The sequence below is a fragment of the Somniosus microcephalus genome, unplaced genomic scaffold, assembly GCF_052327205.1.
Source record: "Somniosus microcephalus isolate GS21.2 unplaced genomic scaffold, FLI_Smic_1.0 unresolved_chr2, whole genome shotgun sequence".
NCBI classification, from domain to species: domain Eukaryota; kingdom Metazoa; phylum Chordata; class Chondrichthyes; order Squaliformes; family Somniosidae; genus Somniosus; species Somniosus microcephalus.
Window position 1 is genome coordinate 90554981 of NW_028225180.1, and position 19199 is coordinate 90574179.

General features: G+C 55.9%; 1 pseudogene across 1 annotated transcript in view; it reads left to right on the plus strand.

Moving 5' to 3' along the window:
• Positions 1-13620, plus strand: part of LOC147093008 (phospholipase A and acyltransferase 4-like) — a 32446-nt pseudogene extending 18826 nt beyond the window's left edge. Inside the window, exons 2-4 of the transcript XR_015075012.1 lie at positions 11606-11711; positions 12698-12795; positions 13205-13620. The product of XR_015075012.1 is annotated as a phospholipase A and acyltransferase 4-like (transcript). The remainder of the gene's footprint in view (positions 1-11605; positions 11712-12697; positions 12796-13204) is intronic.
• The last annotated feature ends 5579 nt before the right edge of the window (positions 13621-19199 follow it).

Consider the following 19199-nt stretch of genomic DNA (forward strand, 5'->3'; position numbering starts at 1 on the left):
GCGTCCCGGACCCGACCGGGACCGCCACCCCCGGTACCGGCTCCGACATCGGGCACCCGCGATCGGGCCGCCGGCTGCTTCTTTTGCGGCCAGGAGAAGCACCCGAGGTCGCGCTGCCCAGCCAGGAACTCTACCTGCTCAACCTGCAGGAAGAAAGGCCACTTCTCTAAGGCCTGCAGGAGCGGATCTTCAGAGGCCAGCAGTGCCTCATGCGAACTGTGGGGGCGGCCATCTTCTTTCAAGGCAACTGAGGCCAGCATCCCCACACGTGAGTCATGGGGGCGGCCATCTTTGATCAAGGCAACTGACCCCAATAGTGCCTCATGTGAGTTATGGGGGCAGCCATCTTCTCCGCCATTTTGTCCTACCTCGTGGGAGACGCCATTTTACCCACCACGCCCGACTGCCACCGGGCCCCCGGACCCGACGACCGCCTCGCCCACAGACGACAACGACTCGCTTACCTACACACTAGCCTCCGTCACTCTGGATCAAGCCCGCCCACACCACCTGTCCAAGTCGATGATGGACATCAAAGTAAACGGCCACGCCACGACCTGCCTGTTTGACAGCGGAAGCACGGAGAACTTCATCCACCCAGACACGGTGAGCCACTACTCCCTCCCTGTCCTGCCAACGCACAACCGAATCTCGATGGCATCGAGGTCCCACGCCACGGACATTAGCGGCTACTGTGTTGTGACCTTGTCGGTTAAGGGTACGGAGTATAAAAATTTTAAACTCCTCGTCCTCCCCCAGCTCTGCGCTGCCGTCCTACTAGGGCTGGACTTCCAATCCCACCTCCAAAGTGTAACCCTAGCATACGGTGGACCCCTCCCCCCACTCACAGTCGACAACCAGCGAATGTTAAACCGCCCACCGCGTAACACCTGCAGCCTATCCACCTTCAAGGTGCCGCCACCTTCCCTGTTTGCTAACCTCACCCCCGACTGCAAACCCGTCGCTACCAAGAGCAGGCGGTACAGCGCTGGGGACAGAGCCTTCATTAGCTCTGAGGTGCGGCGCCTCCTGAAAGAGGGCATTATCGAGGGGAGCAACAGCCCCTGGCGTGCCCAGGTCGTGGTCGTTAAGACCGGCGATAAAAATCGCCTGGTCATCGACTACAGCCAGACCATAAACAGATACACCCAGCTGGACGCATACCCCCTTCCCCGCATATCTGACATGGTCAATCAGATTGCACAATACCGCGTATTCTCGACCATCGACCTTAAGTCGGCCTACCACCAACTCCCTATCCACCCCGAGGACCGCCAGTACACCGCCTTCGAGGCGAATGGGCACCTATACCACTTCCTTAGGGTCCCCTTCGGTGTCACCAACGGGGTCTCGGTCTTCCAAAGGGAGATGGACCGGATGGTTGACCAGAACGGACTGCAGGCCACATTCCCCTATCTAGATAACGTCACCATCTGCGGCCGCGACCGGCAGGACCATGACGTGAATCTGGAGAAATTCCTCCGTACGGCCCAACGGCTGAACCTCACCTACAATAAGGAGAAATGTGTGTTTAACACCTCGCGCCTTGCCATCCTTGGCTGTGTAGTAGAGAACGGACTCATCGGCCCCGACCCCGAAAGAATGCGCCCCCTCATGGAGCTACCCCTCCCCCACTGCCCTAAGGCACTTAAGAGAACCCTGGGGCTCTTCGCCTACTATGCCCAATGGGTGCCCAATTATGCGGACAAAGCCAGACCCCTCATGAAGTCCACATCCTTCCCCCTCACGGAGGAAGCGTGCGCGGCCTTCTCCCTCATCAAGGGAGACATAGCCAAGGCCACAATGCACGCAGTGGATGAGTCCATCCCCTTCCAAGTGGAGAGCGATGCATCCGACTTCGACCTAGCCGCTACCCTTAACCAGGAGGGGAGGCCGGTGGCCTTCTTCTCAAGGACCCTACAGGGCCCCGAGATCCGACACTCGTCGGTCGAGAAGGAAGCCCAGGCAATTGTGGAGGCGGTACGGCGCTGGAGGCATTACCTGGCAGGCAAACGATTTACCCTCCTCACCGACCAACGTTCGGTTGCTTTCATGTTTAATAACAAGCTGAGGGGCAAAATCAAGAATGACAAGATCTTGAGGTGGAGAATCGAGCTATCCACCTACGATTATGATATCTTGTACCGGCCAGGTAAGCTGAACGAACCCCCTGATGCTCTTTCACGAATTACATGCGCCAGCGCGCATATTGATAGACTTCAGACCCTCCACAACGACCTCTGCCACCCCGGGGTCACCAGACTTTACCATTTCATTAAGGCCCGCAACCTGACCTACTCCATCGAGGAGGTCAGGACCATGACCAGGAACTGCCAGACCTGCGCCGAGTGCAAACCGCACTTCTATAGGCCGGACAGAGCAAGCCTGATCAAGGCCACCCGCCCCTTCGAGCACCTGAGCATCGACTTTAAGGGGCCTCTACCGTCATCTGACCGCAATGTGTACTTCCTCAACATCGTTGATGAGTACTCCCGTTTCCCTTTTGCCTTCCCCTGCCCAGACATGACCAGTACCACGGTCATCAAGTGCCTGAACGACCTCTTCGCCTTGTTCGGGTTCCCGAACTATATACATAGTGACCGGGGCTCCTCCTTCATGAGCGAGGAACTCCGTCAGTTCCTACTAGCGAGAGGTATTGCAGCAAGTAGGACCACCAGCTACAACCCCCGAGGGAACGGCCAGGTGGAAAGAGAGAACGCGACGGTATGGAAGGCCGTCCTCTTAGCCTTAAAGTCTAAGGGCCTCCCAACCTCCCGCTGGCAGGAAGTCCTCCCGACAGCGCTGCACTCCATCCGGTCACTACTTTGCACTGCCGTTAACGCCACCCCCCATGAACGAATGTTTGTTTTCCCCAGGAAGTCGACTACGGGAACCACTCTACCAACCTGGCTGACCTCTCCGGGGCCCGTCTTGCTGCGAAAGCACGTGAGGGCCCATAAAACGGACCCCCTGGTCGAGAGGGTGAACCTCCTGCACGCCAACCCCCAGTACGCCTACGTGGCTTACCCAGACGGGCGGGAGGACACTGTCTCCTTACGAGACCTCGCACCCTCGGGCACTCCGGAGACACCACCTTTACCCCCCCCCACCACCCCCCCAATTCCAGCCCAGGTAGACGGCATGCCGGAACCCCACGAGCCTTCGCCGACCACGCAGACACCAGCATTAACACCGGATAATGCAGCACCGCCGCTGCGACGATCGGAGAGGCTTACGAGGCCTCCGGACAGACTGACATACCAGAACTGGTAGTACACTTCACCCCGCCGGACTCAAATCTAAACAAGGGGTGAATGTGGTAAACCACTTTTATCGTTCACTATCGTTACACTATAGTTATCACTGTTGTATTGTTATCACTGTTCTCACTGTTGTATCACTATACGAGGTCGCCTCTTGTCGCGCTGTTATACCTGGGCTGACCACCTCCGACTCCGCCCATGGCTCCACCTACCTGCCCAGGTATAAAGGTGGTCGACTGGCTGGTATTCCTCCTTGTTGGACCCGATCACCCACGAGGGTGGGCTCTGTTATTTAGTCAATAAAAACCTTTAGTTACGTTCCTAACTCGTCGCCTTTTATTGGACGAATTGATAGGTATATCAGGGCAGATGTGTAATGCTTCACCCCATTATTCTTCAGGAACCTCCGGAAATCCTCGGACACAAACTGTGGCCCATTGTCGGTGCAAATCTGTTCTGGCAAGCCATTCCTGGTGAAGATGGTCCGTAGGACTGCAATAGTTTTCTCCGTGGTGGTGGAGGACATTTTGATGACCTCTGGCCATTTCGAATGGGCGTCCACAGCGATTAGGAACATTGAGTCCATAAATGGACCAGCAAAATCAATGTGTACCCGTTGCCATGGAGATGAGGGCCACTCCCATGGATGTAGCGGGGCCTGTGGTGGAGCGTTTTGGACCTTCTGGCATCCTGTGCATCTCTTGGTCATATCCTCGATTTCTTTATCGATTCCCGGCCACCACACAAACGCCCTGGCTAGGCTCTTCATTTTTACCCCTCCCAGATGACCCTCATGAAGCTCATTGAGCACTCTATCTCTCAACTTGGGTGGAATTACCACTCGGGATCCACACATCAAGGTCCCCCAGCACACTGACAGCTGTTCTCTCCTTGGCGAGAATGCTGGCAACAGTGAGTCGCCATGTGCTGGCCATCCCTTCACCGTCAAATCATAGACCCGAGAGAGTGTCGGGTCATTTCGGGTTTCCTTCTCTATACTTGAGTTTGTAACAGGTAGACATTCGACTATGGTCGCATGGAATATCTCAACAGGGTCCACTGCAGGTGCTTCCTCTACCGTAGGCAACGGTAGGCACGACAGCCCATCAGCGTTTCCATGCTGTTTCGTACCCTTGTACTCTATGTCATACTGATGTGCCCCTAGAAAAAGTGACCATCTTGCAGCCGTTGCGCCGTCATCACCGGAACGCCCTTCTTTGGGTTAAAAATGGAGACCAGGGGCTGATGATCAGTCAGTAGGGTGAATTTCTGCCCGTGCAGATAGTGATTGAACTTCTTCACCCCCCACACCAGGCTGAGGGCCTCCCTGTCAATCTGGGCGTAGTTACGCTCGGCTGAGGTTAACGAGCGCGACGCAAAGGCTATTGGCCTCTCTGAACCGTCAGGGAATTTGTGTGACAGAACCGCTCTGATGCCGTAGGGAGACGCATCACATGCTAACCGAATCGGTAGTGTTGGATTGTAGTGGGCCAATACTTCTTTTGAAGTGATTAGGCATTTACATTTCTGAAAGGCACGCTTACACTCATCACTCCATTTCCATGTTACTCCAGTTTGCAGTAGGGCGTTCAGTGGGTGCAGAATTGTGGATAAATTCGGCAAGAACTTATGGTAGTAGTTCACCAACCCGAGGAACGACCTCAGTTGCGATACATTTTCTGGTGCTGGAGCCTTGACTACAGCCTCAATCTTGTCCGGCGACTTATGCAACCCTTCCTCATCAATCATGTGGCCACAATACGAGATTTGTCTCCTGAAGAACTCGCATTTGGGGCGGTTGGCTCGTAGCCCATATTCCTGTAATCTCGTGAGCACCTGCTCCAGGTTGGCAAGGTGTTCACTGTCATTTTCGCCCGTAACCAGGATGTCGTCCAAATAACACTGGGTCCCCGGGATCCCTTGCAGGACTTGTTCCATTGCCCTCTGCCGAATAGCCGGGGCTGATGCTACCCCGAATACCAGTCGATTGTACTGGTAAAGGCCTTTGTGAGTGTTTATCATGAGGTATTTCCTAGACGCTTCTTCCACCTCCATTTGTAGATACGCTTGGGCCAGATCAATCTTTGTAAAGCGTTTCCCTCCAGATAGTGAGGCGAAAATATCTTCTATCCGTGGAAGTGGATATTGTACTGTGTGCAGGACTGGGTTCACAGTTACCTTGAAGTCCCCACAAATGCAAACCTTCTTCGGTTCCCCAGGCGTGCTGCTCAATGATTTCTTCATTACAGGAACGATGGGTGTGGCCCACTCGCTCCAGTCCACCTTGGACAGCACACCCGAACGCTCCAGACTCTCCACGCTGCCCTGTTCTTGAGCACCGACCGCGCCCTGTGCGCTCCACCCTCTCTCTCTCTCTTCCTCCCGACAACGCTGCACAGCCCCTTTGCAGAACCGCTCGATCGAGCCCAAGCCCGCCGCAGTCCGGAAGGGTCAGCGCACTACCTGCTACCAGCACGACTTGCTGGAACACCTCGACTGGGGAGCCAGGCCCAGCTCTCCACAGCCTCCCCTGCAACTCCCCGATGGATCCCTGGGCGGTTGCCAGCGGTCGACGCCCGCCGTTCTGACTTCGACCTCCAAGAAGCTTCTCTTTAGGCAAAAGATCCCTGTGAGGTAATGCAGTACTGCAGGTGAGTTCAAACCTGCCCGTCGCCAGTGTAATGTCCGAGTATAATTAATACTCAGACTGCAGGAGAACAATAAAACAGGTATTTACTGAACAGAGAGTAATTCAAGTCTGAAATACAGAAGCCTGCTATGGCTTTATATACAGGGGTGGTCACTGCCGGTACTGCAGTATAGAATCAGTTCTTCTCTTAAAGGCACATACACAACACCTCCGACAGTCCAGTGCTCTCAGTACTGCCCCTCAAACAGTGCGGCGCTCCCTCTGTACTGCCCCTCCGACAGTGCGGCGCTCCCTCAGTACTGCCCCTCTGATAGTGTGCCGCTCCCTTAGTACTGCCCCTCTGACAGTGCGGCGCTCCCTCAGTACTGCCCCTCCGACAGTGCGGCGCTCCCTCAGTACTGTCCCTCCGAAAGTCCACTGCTCCCTCAGTACTGTCCCTCCAACAGTCCAGTGCTCCCTCAGTACTGCCCCTCAAACAGTGCGGCGCTCCCTCTGTACTGCCCCTCCGACAGTGCGGCGCTCCCTCAGTACTGTCCCTCCGAAAGTTCACTGCTCCCTCAGTACTGTCCCTCCGAAAGTTCACTGCTCCCTCAGTACTGTCCCTCCGACAGTCCAGTGCTCCCTCAGTACTGCCCCTCCGACAGTGCGGCGCTCCCTCAGTACTGTCCCTCCGAAAGTCCACTGCTCCCTCAGTACTGTCCCTCCAACAGTCCAGTGCTCCCTCAGTACTGCCCCTCAAACAGTGCGGCGCTCCCTCTGTACTGCCCCACCGACAGTGCGGCGCTCCCTCAGTACTGTCCCTCCGAAAGTTCACTGCTCCCTCAGTACTGTCCCTCCGACAGTCCAGTGCTCCCTCAGTACTGCCCCTCAAACAGTGCGGCGCTCCCTCTGTACTGCCCCTCCGACAGTGCGGCGCTCCCTCAGTACTGCCCCTCCGACAGTGCAAGGCACCCTCAGAACTGCCCCTCCGACAGTGCGGCGCTCCCTCAGTACCGCCCCTCCGACAGTCCAGTGCTCCCTCAGTACTGTCCCTCCGACAGTGCGACCCTCCCTCAGTACTGTCCCTCCGACAGTGCGGCGCTCCCTCAGTACTGTCCCTGCGACAGTCCAGTGCTCTCTCAGTACTGGCCCTCAAACAATGCGGCGCTCCCTCTGTACTGCCCCTCCGACAGTGAGCCGCTCCCTCAGTACTGTCCCTCCGACAGTGCGGCGCTCCCTCAGTACTGTCCCTCCGACAGTCCATTGCTCCCTCATTACTGCCCCTCCGACAGTGCAGCGCTCCCTCAGTACGGTCCTTCCGAAAGTCCCGTCCTCCCTCAGTACTGTCACTCTGACAGTCCAGTGCTCCCTCAGTACTGCCCCTCAAACAGTGCAGCACTCCCTCTGTACTGCCCCTCAAACAGTGCGGCGCTCCCTCAGCACTATCCCTCCTACAGTGCAGCGCTCCCTCAGTATTGCCCCTCCTACAGTGCAGCGCTCCCTCAGTACTGCCCCTCCGACAGTGCGGCGCTCCCTCAGTACTGTCCCTCCGACAGTGCGGCGCTGTCTCAGTACTGTTCCTCCAACAGTGCGGCGCTCCCTCAGTACTGTTCCTCCAACAGTGCGGCGCTCCCTCAGTACTGCCGCTCCGACAGTGCGGCGCTCCCTCAGTACTGCCTCTCCGACAGTCCAATGCTCCCTCAGTACTGTCCCTCCGACAGTGCGACCCTCCCTCAGTACTACCCCTCCAACAGTCCGGCGCTCCCTCAGTACTGTCCCTCCAACAGTCCAGTGCTCTCTCAGTACTGCCCCTCAAACAGTGCGGCGCTCCCTCTGTACTGCCCCTCCGACAGTGCGGCGCTCCCTCAGTACTACCCCTCTGATAGTGCAGCGCTCCCTCAGTACTGCCCCTCCGACAGTGCGGTGCTCCCTCAGTACTGTCCCTCCGACAGTCCATTGCTCCCTCAGTACTATTCCTCCAACAGTGCGGCGCTCCCTCAGTACTGCCCCTCCGACAGTGCGGCGCTCCCTCAGTACTGCCTCTCCCACAGTCCAGTGCTCCCTCAGTACTGTCCCTCCAACAGTGCGACCCTCCCTCAGTACTGCCCCTCCGACAGTGCGGCGCTCCCTCAGTACTGCCCCTCCGAAAGTCCACTGCTCCCTCAGTACTGTCCCTCCAACAGTCCAGTGCTCCCTCAGTACTGCCCCTCAAACAGTGCGGCGCTCCCTCTATACTGCCCCTCCGACAGTGCGGCGCTCCCTCAGTACTGTCCCTCCGAAAGTTCACTGCTCCCTCAGTACTGTCCCTCCGACAGTCCAGTGCTCCCTCAGTACTGCCCCTCAAACAGTGCGGCGCTCCCTCTGTACTGCCCCTCCGACAGTGCGGCGCTCCCTCAGTACTGCCCCTCCGACAGTGCAAGGCACCCTCAGAACTGCCCCTCCGACAGTGCGGCGCTCCCTCAGTACCGCCCCTCCGACAGTCCAGTGCTCCCTCAGTACTGTCCCTCCGACAGTGCGACCCTCCCTCAGTACTGTCCCTCCGACAGTGCGGCGCTCCCTCAGTACTGTCCCTGCGACAGTCCAGTGCTCTCTCAGTACTGGCCCTCAAACAATGCGGCGCTCCCTCTGTACTGCCCCTCCGACAGTGCGGCGCTCCCTCAGTACTGTCCCTCCGACAGTCCATTGCTCCCTCAGTACTGCCCCTCCGACAGTGCAGCGCTCCCTCAGTACGGTCCTTCCGAAAGTCCCGTCCTCCCTCAGTACTGTCACTCTGACAGTCCAGTGCTCCCTCAGTACTGCCCCTCAAACAGTGCAGCACTCCCTCTGTACTGCCCCTCCAACAGTGCGGCGCTCCCTCAGCACTATCCCTCCTACAGTGCAGCGCTCCCTCAGTATTGCCCCTCCGACAGTGCGGCGCTCCCTCAGTACTACCCCTCTGATAGTGCGCCGCTCCCTCAGTACTGCCCCTCCGACAGTGCGGCGCTCCCTCAGTACTGTCCCTCCGACAGTGCGGCGCTGTCTCAGTGCTGTCCCTCCGACAGTGCGGCACTCCCTCTGTACTGCCCCTCCGACAGTGCGGCGCTCCCTCAGTACTACCCCTCCGACAGTGCGGCGCTCCCTCAGTACTGCCCCTCCGACAGTGCGGTGCTCCCTCAATACCGCCCCTCCGACAGTGCGGCGCTCCCTCAGTACTGCCCCTCCAACAGTGCAGCGATCCCTCAGTACTGTCCCTCCGACAGTCCATTGCTCCCTCAGTACTGCCCCTCCGACAGTGCAGCGCTCCCTCAGTACGGTCCTTCCGAAAGTCCCGTCCTCCCTCAGTACTGTCCCTCCGACAGTCCAGTGCTCCCTCAGTACTGCCCCTCAAACTGTGCGGCGCTCCCGCTGTACTGCCACTCCAACAGTGCGGCGCTCCCTCAGTACTATCCCTCCTACAGTGCAGCGCTCCCTCAGTACTGTTCCTCCAACAGTGCGGCGCTCCCTCAGTACTGCCCCTCCGACAGTGCGGCGCTCCCTCAGTACTGCCCCTCCGACAGTGTGGCTCTCCCTCAGTACTGCCCCTCTGACAGTGCGGCGCTCCCTCAGTACTGCCCCTCCGACAGTGCGGCTCTCCCTCAGTACTGCCCCTCTGACAGTGCGGCGCTCCCTCAGTACTGCCCCTCCAACAGTGCAGCGATCCCTCAGTACTGTCCCTCCGACAGTCCATTGCTCCCTCAGTACTGCCCCTCCGACAGTGCAGCGCTCCCTCAGTACGGTCCTTCCGAAAGTCCCGTCCTCCCTCAGTACTGTCCCTCCGACAGTCCAGTGCTCCCTCAGTACTGCCCCTCAAACAGTGTGGCGCTCCCGCTGTACTGCCCCTCCAACAGTGCGGCGCTCCCTCAGTACTATCCCTCCTACAGTGCAGCGCTCCCTCAGTACTGTTCCTCCAACAGTGCGGCGCTCCCTCAGTACTGCCCCTCCGACAGTGCGGCGCTCCCTCAGTACTGCCTCTCTGACAGTCCAATGCTCCCTCAGTCCTGTCCCTCCGACAGTGCGACCCTCCCTCAGTACTACCCCTCCAACAGTGCGGCGCTTCCTCAGTACTGTCCCTCCAACAGTCCAGTGCTCTCTCAGTACTGCCCCTCAAACAGTGCGGCGCTCCCTCTGTACTGCCCCTCCGACAGTGCGGCGCTCCCTCAGTACTACCCCTCTGATAGTGCAGCGCTCCCTCAGTACTGCCCCTCCGACAGTGCGGTGCTCCCTCAGTACTGTCCCTCCGACAGTCCATTGCTCCCTCAGTACTATTCCTCCAACAGTGCGGCGCTCCCTCAGTACTGCCCCTCCGACAGTGCGGCGCTCCCTCAGTACTGCCTCTCCCACAGTCCAGTGCTCCCTCAGTACTGTCCCTCCGACAGTGCGACCCTCCCTCAGTACTACCCCTCCAACAGTGCGCCGCTCCCTCAGTACTTCCCCTCCGACAGTGCGGCGCTCTCTCAGTACTGTCCCTCCGACAGTCCATTGCTCCCTCAGTACTGCCCCTCGGACAGTGCAGCGCTCCCTCATTACGGTCCTTCCGAAAGTCCCGTCCTCCCTCAGTACTGTCCCTCCAACAGTCCAGTGCTCCCTCAGTACTGCCCCTCAAACAGTGTGGCGCTCCCTCTGTACTGCCCCTCTGACAGTGCGACGCTCCCTCAGTACTGCCCCTCTGATAGTGCGCCGCTCCCTCAGTACTTCCCTTCCGACAGTGCGGCGCTCCCTCAGTACTGTCCCTCCGACAGTCCATTGCTCCCTCAGTACTGCCCCTCCGACAGTCCAGTGCTCCCTCAGTACTGCCCCTCAAACAGTGTGGCGCTCCCTCTCTACTGCCCCTCTCACAGTGCGACGCTCCCTCAGTACTGCCCCTCCGACAGTGCGGCGCTCCCTCAGTACTGCCCCTTCGACAGTGCGGCGATCCCTCAGTACTGCCCCTCCGACAGTGCAGCGCTCCCTCAGTACTGCCCCTCCGACAGTGCGGCGCTCCCTCAGTACTGCCCCTCCGACAGTGCGGCGCTCCCTCAGTACTACCCCTCCGACAGTGCGGCGCTCCCTCAGTACTGCCCCTCCGACAGTGCGGCGCTCCCTCAGTACTGCCCCTCCGACAGTGCGGCGCTCCCTCAGTACTGCCCCTCCGACAGTGCGGCGCTCCCTCAGTACTGCCCCTCCGACAGTGCGGCGCTCCCTCAGTACTGCCCCTCCGACAGTGCGGCGCTCCCTCAGTACTGCCCCTCCGACAGTGCGGCGCTCCCTCAGTACTGCCCCTCCGACAGTGCGGCGCTCCCTCAGTACTGCCCCTCCGACAGTGCGGCGCTCCCTCACTACTGCCCCTCCGACAGTGCGGCGCTCCCTCAGTACTGCCCCTCCGACAGTGTGGCGCTCCCTCAGTACTGCCCCTCCGACAGTGCGGCGCTCCCTCAGTACCGCCCCTCCGACAGTGCGGCGCTCCCTCAGTACTGCACTTGAGTGTCAGCCTAGATTTTTGTGCTCAATCTCTGGAGTGGGGACTTGAACTCACAATCTTCTGACTCAGATGTGACTGTGCTTCCAACTGAGCTACAGCTGACACTAATAAAGGCACTATATAAATGCAAGTTGTTCTTGTTATTCCATGGCCTAAACACTAGAACCCAAGGAACTTTCAATAAATACGTTCAAACGGCCATGCTGACTTCTAATGTAAAACCTGTCTTGTTTCCAGTCATCCCGTTGTCCCGAGCCTGGAGATTTGATTGAATGATTCCGATTTGGGTTTTCACACTGGGCCATCTATGACGGAGATGGAGATGTCATCCACTTAACTTCAGGTAAGTGCTACCAGGTGTTAGTACTTAGATTCAATGTTTTTATATTGACAGAATAAAGTTATTAAGGCAATAAAGGTATCAATCTGAAGTCTGCCCACGGTCCATTATTCACAATGGAGACTGCCTATGTAAACGTCACGCTGTAATTACAACCTTTCACCAGTGGGGGTGCTGCAGTGTCACCACTGGCAGGAGGGTGTAATGACAGCGTGGCACCGTTCTGAACCCAGATTCCTGATGATCCCCTTGCTCCACCGTTGGTAGCAGACGTTTTGGCACCAAGCGCTGGAATTCCCTCCCTAAACCCGCACACCCGCCACCAGTGGCGGAGCCAGTGGGGGTCATGACCCCTCACCCCCAATCATTTGGAGGTCAGCCAAATTTGGACTTCTTATAGGCTAAATTGGCCAAAACTGAGGGACCAGCCGGACACAACCCCTCCATTCCTTCTACCCTAGCCCTGCCACTGCCTGACATTCTCTCCCCAACTTCAAAAGCTGTCTCAAGCCCTCTGTGACCAAAGCTAAGGTCAGTCCCCCGAACTCTATAACCGCTGCTGCTCACTTCACTCCTCTCTGAAGCACCTTGGCACACTGTTAACGGTGCCAGAGAATTGTAAGTTGTATATCGGAGGTATTTTATCAGCCTCTGTAACCCTGTACCTAACCAGGTTTCGTATCAGCCTCAGTAAGCAATCCCTTTAATTGTATTCTATTAGCCTGAATAACCCATCCCTTTAACTGTACCTAACCCAGGTTCCATCCCTTTAACTGTATCCACCCTGCGTATTCCATCAGCCTCAATAAACCGTCCCTTTAATATATTTTCTAGATGGAGGCTCTGGTGTGGGCTTGAGCCGTGCATTGTCCAGCTCTACGATAAATGGTGAGGTTAGAAGAGAGCGTCTCTCTGAGGTAGTTGGAAGTGATCGCTACCGTGTCAACAACAGATCTGACAAGAAATTGAAACATTCAGAGATTGAGCAGATAATAAAAAGGTTGGAGACGAAGTGAACTACAAACTAACAGCAAACAGTGAACACTTTGTCAATGAGCTTCGGTACGGTGAAAGAGAATCGCCCCAGGTGAGTACATCCCATGATGAACAGGTAATGATACACTGGGGAGATCTGATGTGCCTTTGGCCTCCCTGCCAGCAGGTGTCCCTCCAAGTGTCTGAGGCAGGTTGACACAAGGTGTTGTGGGGGGGGGGGGGTCAATGGGGGCATTCTATCGGTTTGGCAGTGAGAGAGTCGGGGAACACTACTGGGGGGAGGGGGTTAGGCCAGAATTCCTTGGTTATTCCATGCAATGAGAATGGAGACCGAGGTACATGTTCAATGGAAGAGGATACAAAGGCACATTGGGAAGGTCACCAGAGGTCATTCAATCAATGAGGCGGCAGAGTATCTGCAGCTGGGATCTCAGAGTGACTGAAACATCTTCACTGCCGTGTCTGTTTCTATCTCTGACTGATACAATCTCTCTCCACAGGTCGAGGAAGACATTCTGAATGTTGGTGCTGTTCTTTCTGTTGCTGTGGTAGTTGCTATTGGTATTGTTGCTATTCCAGCTGTTACTGTTCCAGCTGGTGTTGCTGTTGGATTAATTGCCCGGCTGTTGCGCCATTGAAAGAATTTTGCATCTTGAAGATGTGATTAATGAAACCACTGGAGCAGAAACCACGTGCTGTGATGTATCTCTCTCAATCTACATTCTCTGCAATCATTCATTAAACTAAAGAATTTCGTTAAATTATCTCCATTAAACAAAACAAAGATTTGTATTTCTACAGCGCCTTCCATGACCTCAGGACGTTCCAAAGCGCTTTACAGCCAATGAAGTACTTTTGAAGATTAGTCACTGTTATAATGTGGGAAATGTGGCAACTTCCCTCAGGCCCCGATACAGTTCCCGGGACCCCGATACGGTTCCCGGGGCTCCGATACAGTTCCCGGGGCCCCGATACGGTTCCCGGGGCTCCGATACGGTTCCCGGGGCTCCGATACGGTTCCCGGGGCTCCGATACGGTTCTTGGGCTCCGATATGGTTCCCGGGCTCCGATAAGGTTCGCGGAGCTCCGATACGGTTCCCGGGGCTCCGATAGGGTTCGCAGGCTCTGATACGTTTCCCGGGGCTCCGATACGGTTCCCGGGCTCTGATACGGTTCCCGGGGCTCTGATACGGTTCCCGGGCTCCGATACGGTTCCCGGGCTCTGATACGGTTCCCGGGGCTCCAATACGGTTCCCAGGGCTCTGATGCGGTTCCCGGGGCTCTGATACGGTTCCCGGGCTCCGATACGGTTCTCGGGGCTCCGATACGGTTCCCGGGGCTCCGATATGGTTCACGGGGCTCCGATATGGTTCCTGGCTCTGATACGGTTCCCAGGTTCCTGATACGGTTTGCGGGGCTTTGATACGGTTCTCGGGGCTCCGATACGGTTCCCGGGGCTCCGATACGGTTCGCAGACTCCAATACGATTCCCGGGGCTCCGATATGGTTCCCGGGGCTCCGATACGGTTCCCGGGGCTCCGATAAGGTTCCCAGCTCCTGATACGCTCCAGTTAGGGAGTTTCCGAAGCCAGATCACTTCACACCGAGTCTACCCTTGTGTCGTCAGTGCAGCACAAGGAGGGATAGAAGGATCGAGCGGGCAATAGGAAAGCTGAATCCTGAACACCATTAACTCACAATACAACTGCAGGACACTGGGACACAGGGAGAAACCAGTAAAAGAGAAAAGGAGGCAGAAGCTAACACAGTGGGTTTAGAACAGAGCTCAGGAAGCACTTCACAAGACGGAATGCTGACTCCCTGGGCTGGACTTCAGGCTCACAGAATAAAACCTCAAACAGTTAGCTACCAGGGGCTTGTGTAGGTATTGATAGATGGATGAGCAAGGTGTAACAAATTAATTCCATTCTCACAGAATCACACAGCACAGGAGGAGGCCATTCGGCTCATCGTGCCTGTGCCGGCTCTTTGAAAGAGCTCTACACTCAGTCGATGATGCTTCTAATTAGTTTCTAATCTGATGATAATTTTTCTTCAACAAGGATGATTCACCTCAACTCTGCCTCTGCCCCGTGTCCTAACTCACACCCAGTCCCGTTCACCCATCACCCCCTGTGCTCACTGCCCCGTGTCCTAACTCACACCCAGTCCCGTTCACCCATCACCCCCTGTGCTCACTGCCCCGTGTCCTAACTCACACCCAGTCCCGTTCACCCATCACCCCCTGTGCTCACTGCCCCGTGTCCTAACTCGCACCCAGTCCCGTTCACCCATCACCCCCTGTGCTCACTGCCCCGTGTCCTAACTCACACCCAGTCCCGTTCACCCATCACCCACTGTGCTCACTGCCCCGTGTCCTAACTCACACCCAGTCCCGTTCACCCATCACCCCCTGTGCTCACTGACCTACATTGGCTCCCGGTCCGGCAACGCCTCGATTTTAAAATTCTCATCCTGGTGTTCAAATCCCTCCATGGCCTCCTCGTCCCCCTCCCTATCTCTGTAACCTCCTCCAGCCCCTACAACCCTCCCTATCTCTGTAACCTCCTCCAGCCCCACAACCCTCCCTATCTCTGTAACCTCCTCCAGCCTCTACAACCCTCCCTATATCTGTAACCTCCTCCAGCCTCTACAACCCTCCCTATCTCTGTAACCTCCTCCAGCCCCTACAACCCTCCCTATCTCTGTAACCTCCTCCAGCCCCTACAACCCTCCCTATCTCTGTAACCTCCTCCCGCCCCTACAACCCTCCCTATCTCTGTAACCTCCTCCAGCCCCTACAACCCTCCCTATCTCTGTAACCTCCTCCAGCCCTACAACCCTCCCTATCTCTGTAACCTCCTCCAGCCCCTACAACCCTCCCTATCTCTGTAACCTCCTCCCGCCCCTACAACCCTCCCTATCTCTGTAACCTCCTCCCGCCCCTACAACCCTCCCTATCTCTGTAACCTCCTCCAGCCCCACAACCCTCCCTATCTCTGTAACCTCCTCCCGCCCCTACAACCCTCCCTATCTCTGTAACCTCCTCCCGCCCCTACAACCCTCCCTATCTCTGTAAACTCCTCCAGTCCCTACAACCCTCCCTGTCTCTGTAACCTCCTCCAGCCCCTACACCCCTCCCTATCTCTGTAACCTCCTCCAGTCCCTACAACCCTCCCTATCTCTGTAACCTCCTCCAGCCCCTACACCCCTCCCTATCTCTGTAACCCCCTCCAGCCCCACAACCCTCCCTATCTCTGTAACCTCCACCAGCCCCTGCAACCCTCCCTATCTCTGTAACCTCCTCCAGCCCTATAACCATCCCGATCTGTGTAACCTCCTCCGGCCCCTACAACCCTCCCTATCTCTGTAACCTCCTCCAGCCCCTACAACCCTCCCTATCTCTGTAACCTCCTCCAGCCCCTACAACCCTCCCTATCTCTGTAACCTCCTCCAGCCCTACAACCCTCCCTATCTCTGTAACCTCCTCAAGCCCCACAACCCTCCCTATCTCTGTAGCCTCCTCCAGCCCTACAACCCTCCCTATCTCTGTAACCTCCTCCAGCCCTACAACCCTCCCTATCTCTGTAACCTCCTCCAGCCCTATAACCCTCCCTATCTCTGTAACCTCCTCCAGCCCTACAACCCTCCCTATCTCTGTAACCTCCTCCAGCCCTATAACCATCCCGATCTGTGTAACCTCCTCCGGCCCCTACAACCCTCCCTATCTCTGTAACCTCCTCCAGCCCCTACAACCCTCCCTATCTCTGTACCCTCCTCCAGCCCCTACAACCCTCCCGATCTCTGTAACCTCCTCCAGCCCCACAACCCTCCCTATCTCTGTAACCTCCTCCAGCCCCTACAACCCTCCCTATCTCTGTAACCTCCTCCAGCCCTACAACCCTCCCTATCTCTGTAACCTCCTCCAGCCCTACAACCCTCCCTATCTCTGTAACCTCCTCCAGTCCCTACAACCCTCCCTATCTCTGTAACCTCCTCCGGCCCTACAACCCCTCCGAGATCTCTGCGCTCCTCCAATTCTGGCCTCTTGCGCATCCCTCGATTTCCATCGCTCCACCATTGGCGGCCGTGCCTTCAGCTGCCTGGGCCCTGAGCTCTGGAACTCCCTCCCTAAAAACGCCTTGGGATGTTTTACTACGTTAAAGGCGCTGTATAAATACAAGTTGTTGTTGTTCAACTCACCTGGCCATTGCGATCAGCTGCTGCTCTGGGCCAGGCTCACTGCTGCCCTCCAGTGACCAGTGACGGTACAGCGGTCTGATCCCCATAATCCTCAGTTCCACCTGTCCCAGTAATCTCAGGGACAATCAGTTTTTTCCAAACAACTTTGCATTTCCTAAGGAAATTCCCAGGGAAATCTGTGCCTTCAAGAACAAGCTAATGGCTCCTGCATTAAACGGGCAGCTTTCATTCAGGGAAGAAGCCACGGTGACTGGTGTGTGGAATAGGGAACAACTCACACAGGCGTTGGTGAGATGTTGATCTGTAGTCAGGATTGAGGTGTCCTGTGGGTGAAGTCTAGGGGACTCCGAACTCCATCTACCCCCGTCGTCTCCCTCCCCTCGGGGTGATGCACATTCCTGTGGTCCCGAGGCACAAGCAAGTCCGTCCTCAATGTATCCTTCACTTTGAGAAGGAAGAACTCCAATTTCTACAGCGCCTTCCCCCACCTCAGGATGTCCAAAGCGCTTTACAGTCAATGAAGTACTTTTGAAGTGGAGTCACTGTTGTAATGTGGGAAACGCAGCAACCAATTTGCACACAGCAAGATCCCACAAACAACAATGAAATAAATGACCAGATCATGTTTTTTTATTTGTTTATGGGACTCGATGGGCCGAATGGCCTCCTCCTGTGCCGTTATGACTCTATGACAGATACTTATGCTGATAGTGTAAGATGAAGCAGGGTGGGAGGAGGCTCGTGTGGAGCAGGAACGGACCAGTTGGGCCGAATGGCCTGCCTCTGTGCTGGACTGAGCAGTTTTTGCAGAAGTGGGTTTAAAGAGCCTGGGATGAAGATTGATGGGAGCATTTGCAGAGTAAGTGCCCAGTAAATCACTCAAATACATTCACAAAATGGAGTTTCGGCTCAAAAGCGGCCCCACAACATGGAATCCATTGATAAAACTGAAAGCTAGGAGGATGATTATTGGAACCGAACATTCCTTCCCAGTGATATGACCCGAATATTGAGGTCTGATGTTATCGGGTCCTGTCTGAACAGGAAGATTTGAAAGGTAGGGAGGAGAGCTCAAAAAGTCGAGCTCGGCATGTCTCAGGATTCCGCCTCACTAAATTTGAAGACTTATGGAATGGTGAGAACTTGGGATGTTTCACTATGTTAAAGGCGCTGTATATTAATGACTTGGGGCGAGAAATTCATATCGGGCAGTGGTGAAAACGAGCGGTATCGGACCAGCCGCCCGTTATACGCAACACCTGATATTCAGTTCTATTGCAGTCAGTGGAAGTGAATTTCAGCCGCGGCGTATAACAGGCGGCCGGTCCGATAGCGCCCGTCTTTCACCACCGCCTGAGACAAGTTTCTAGGCCTCGGACTCGGGAATACAGGGCACAATTTCAAAATCTGCAGATGACACAAAACTTGGCAGTATAGTGAACAGTGAGGAGGAGAGTGATAGACTTCAACAGGACAGACAGGCTGGTGGAATGGGCGGGCACGTGGCAGATGACATTTAACGCAGAAAAGTGTGAAGTGATACATTTTGGTAGGAAGAACGAGGAGAGGCAATATAAACTAAAGGGTACAATCCTAAAGGGGGTGCATGAACAGAGAGACCTGGGGGTATATGTGCACAAATCATTGAAGGTGGCAGGGCAGGTTGAGAAAATGGTTAAAAAGGCTTACGGGAACCTGGGCTTCATAAATAGAGGCAGAGAGTACAAAAGCAGGGAAGTTATGATGAACCTTTATAAAACACTGGTTCAGCCCCAACTGGAGTATTGTGTCCAATTCTGGGCACCGCACTTTAGGAAGGATGTGAAGGCCTTAGAGAGGGTGCAGAAAAGATTTACGAGAATGGTTCCGGGGATGAGGGACTTCAGTTACGTGGAGAGACTGGAGAAGCTGGGGTTGTTCTCCTTGGAGCAGAGAAGATTGAGAGGAGATTTGATAGAGGTGTTCAAAATCATGAGGGGTCGGGACAGAGTAGATAGAGGGAAACCGTTCCCATTGGCGGAAGGGTCGAGAACCAGAGGACACAGATTTAAGGTGATTGGCAGAAGAACCAAAGGCGACATGAGGAAAAACTTTTTTCCGCAGCGAGTGGTTCGGATCTGGAATTCACGGTCTGAAAGAGTGGTGGAGGCAGACTCAATCACAGCTTTCAAAAGGGAGTTGGATCAGTACCTGAAGGAAAAAAATTGCAGGGCTACAGGGAGAGGGCGGGGTGAGTGGGACTAGCTGAAGTGCTCTTGCAGAGAGCCGGCACAGGCTCAATGGGCCGAATGG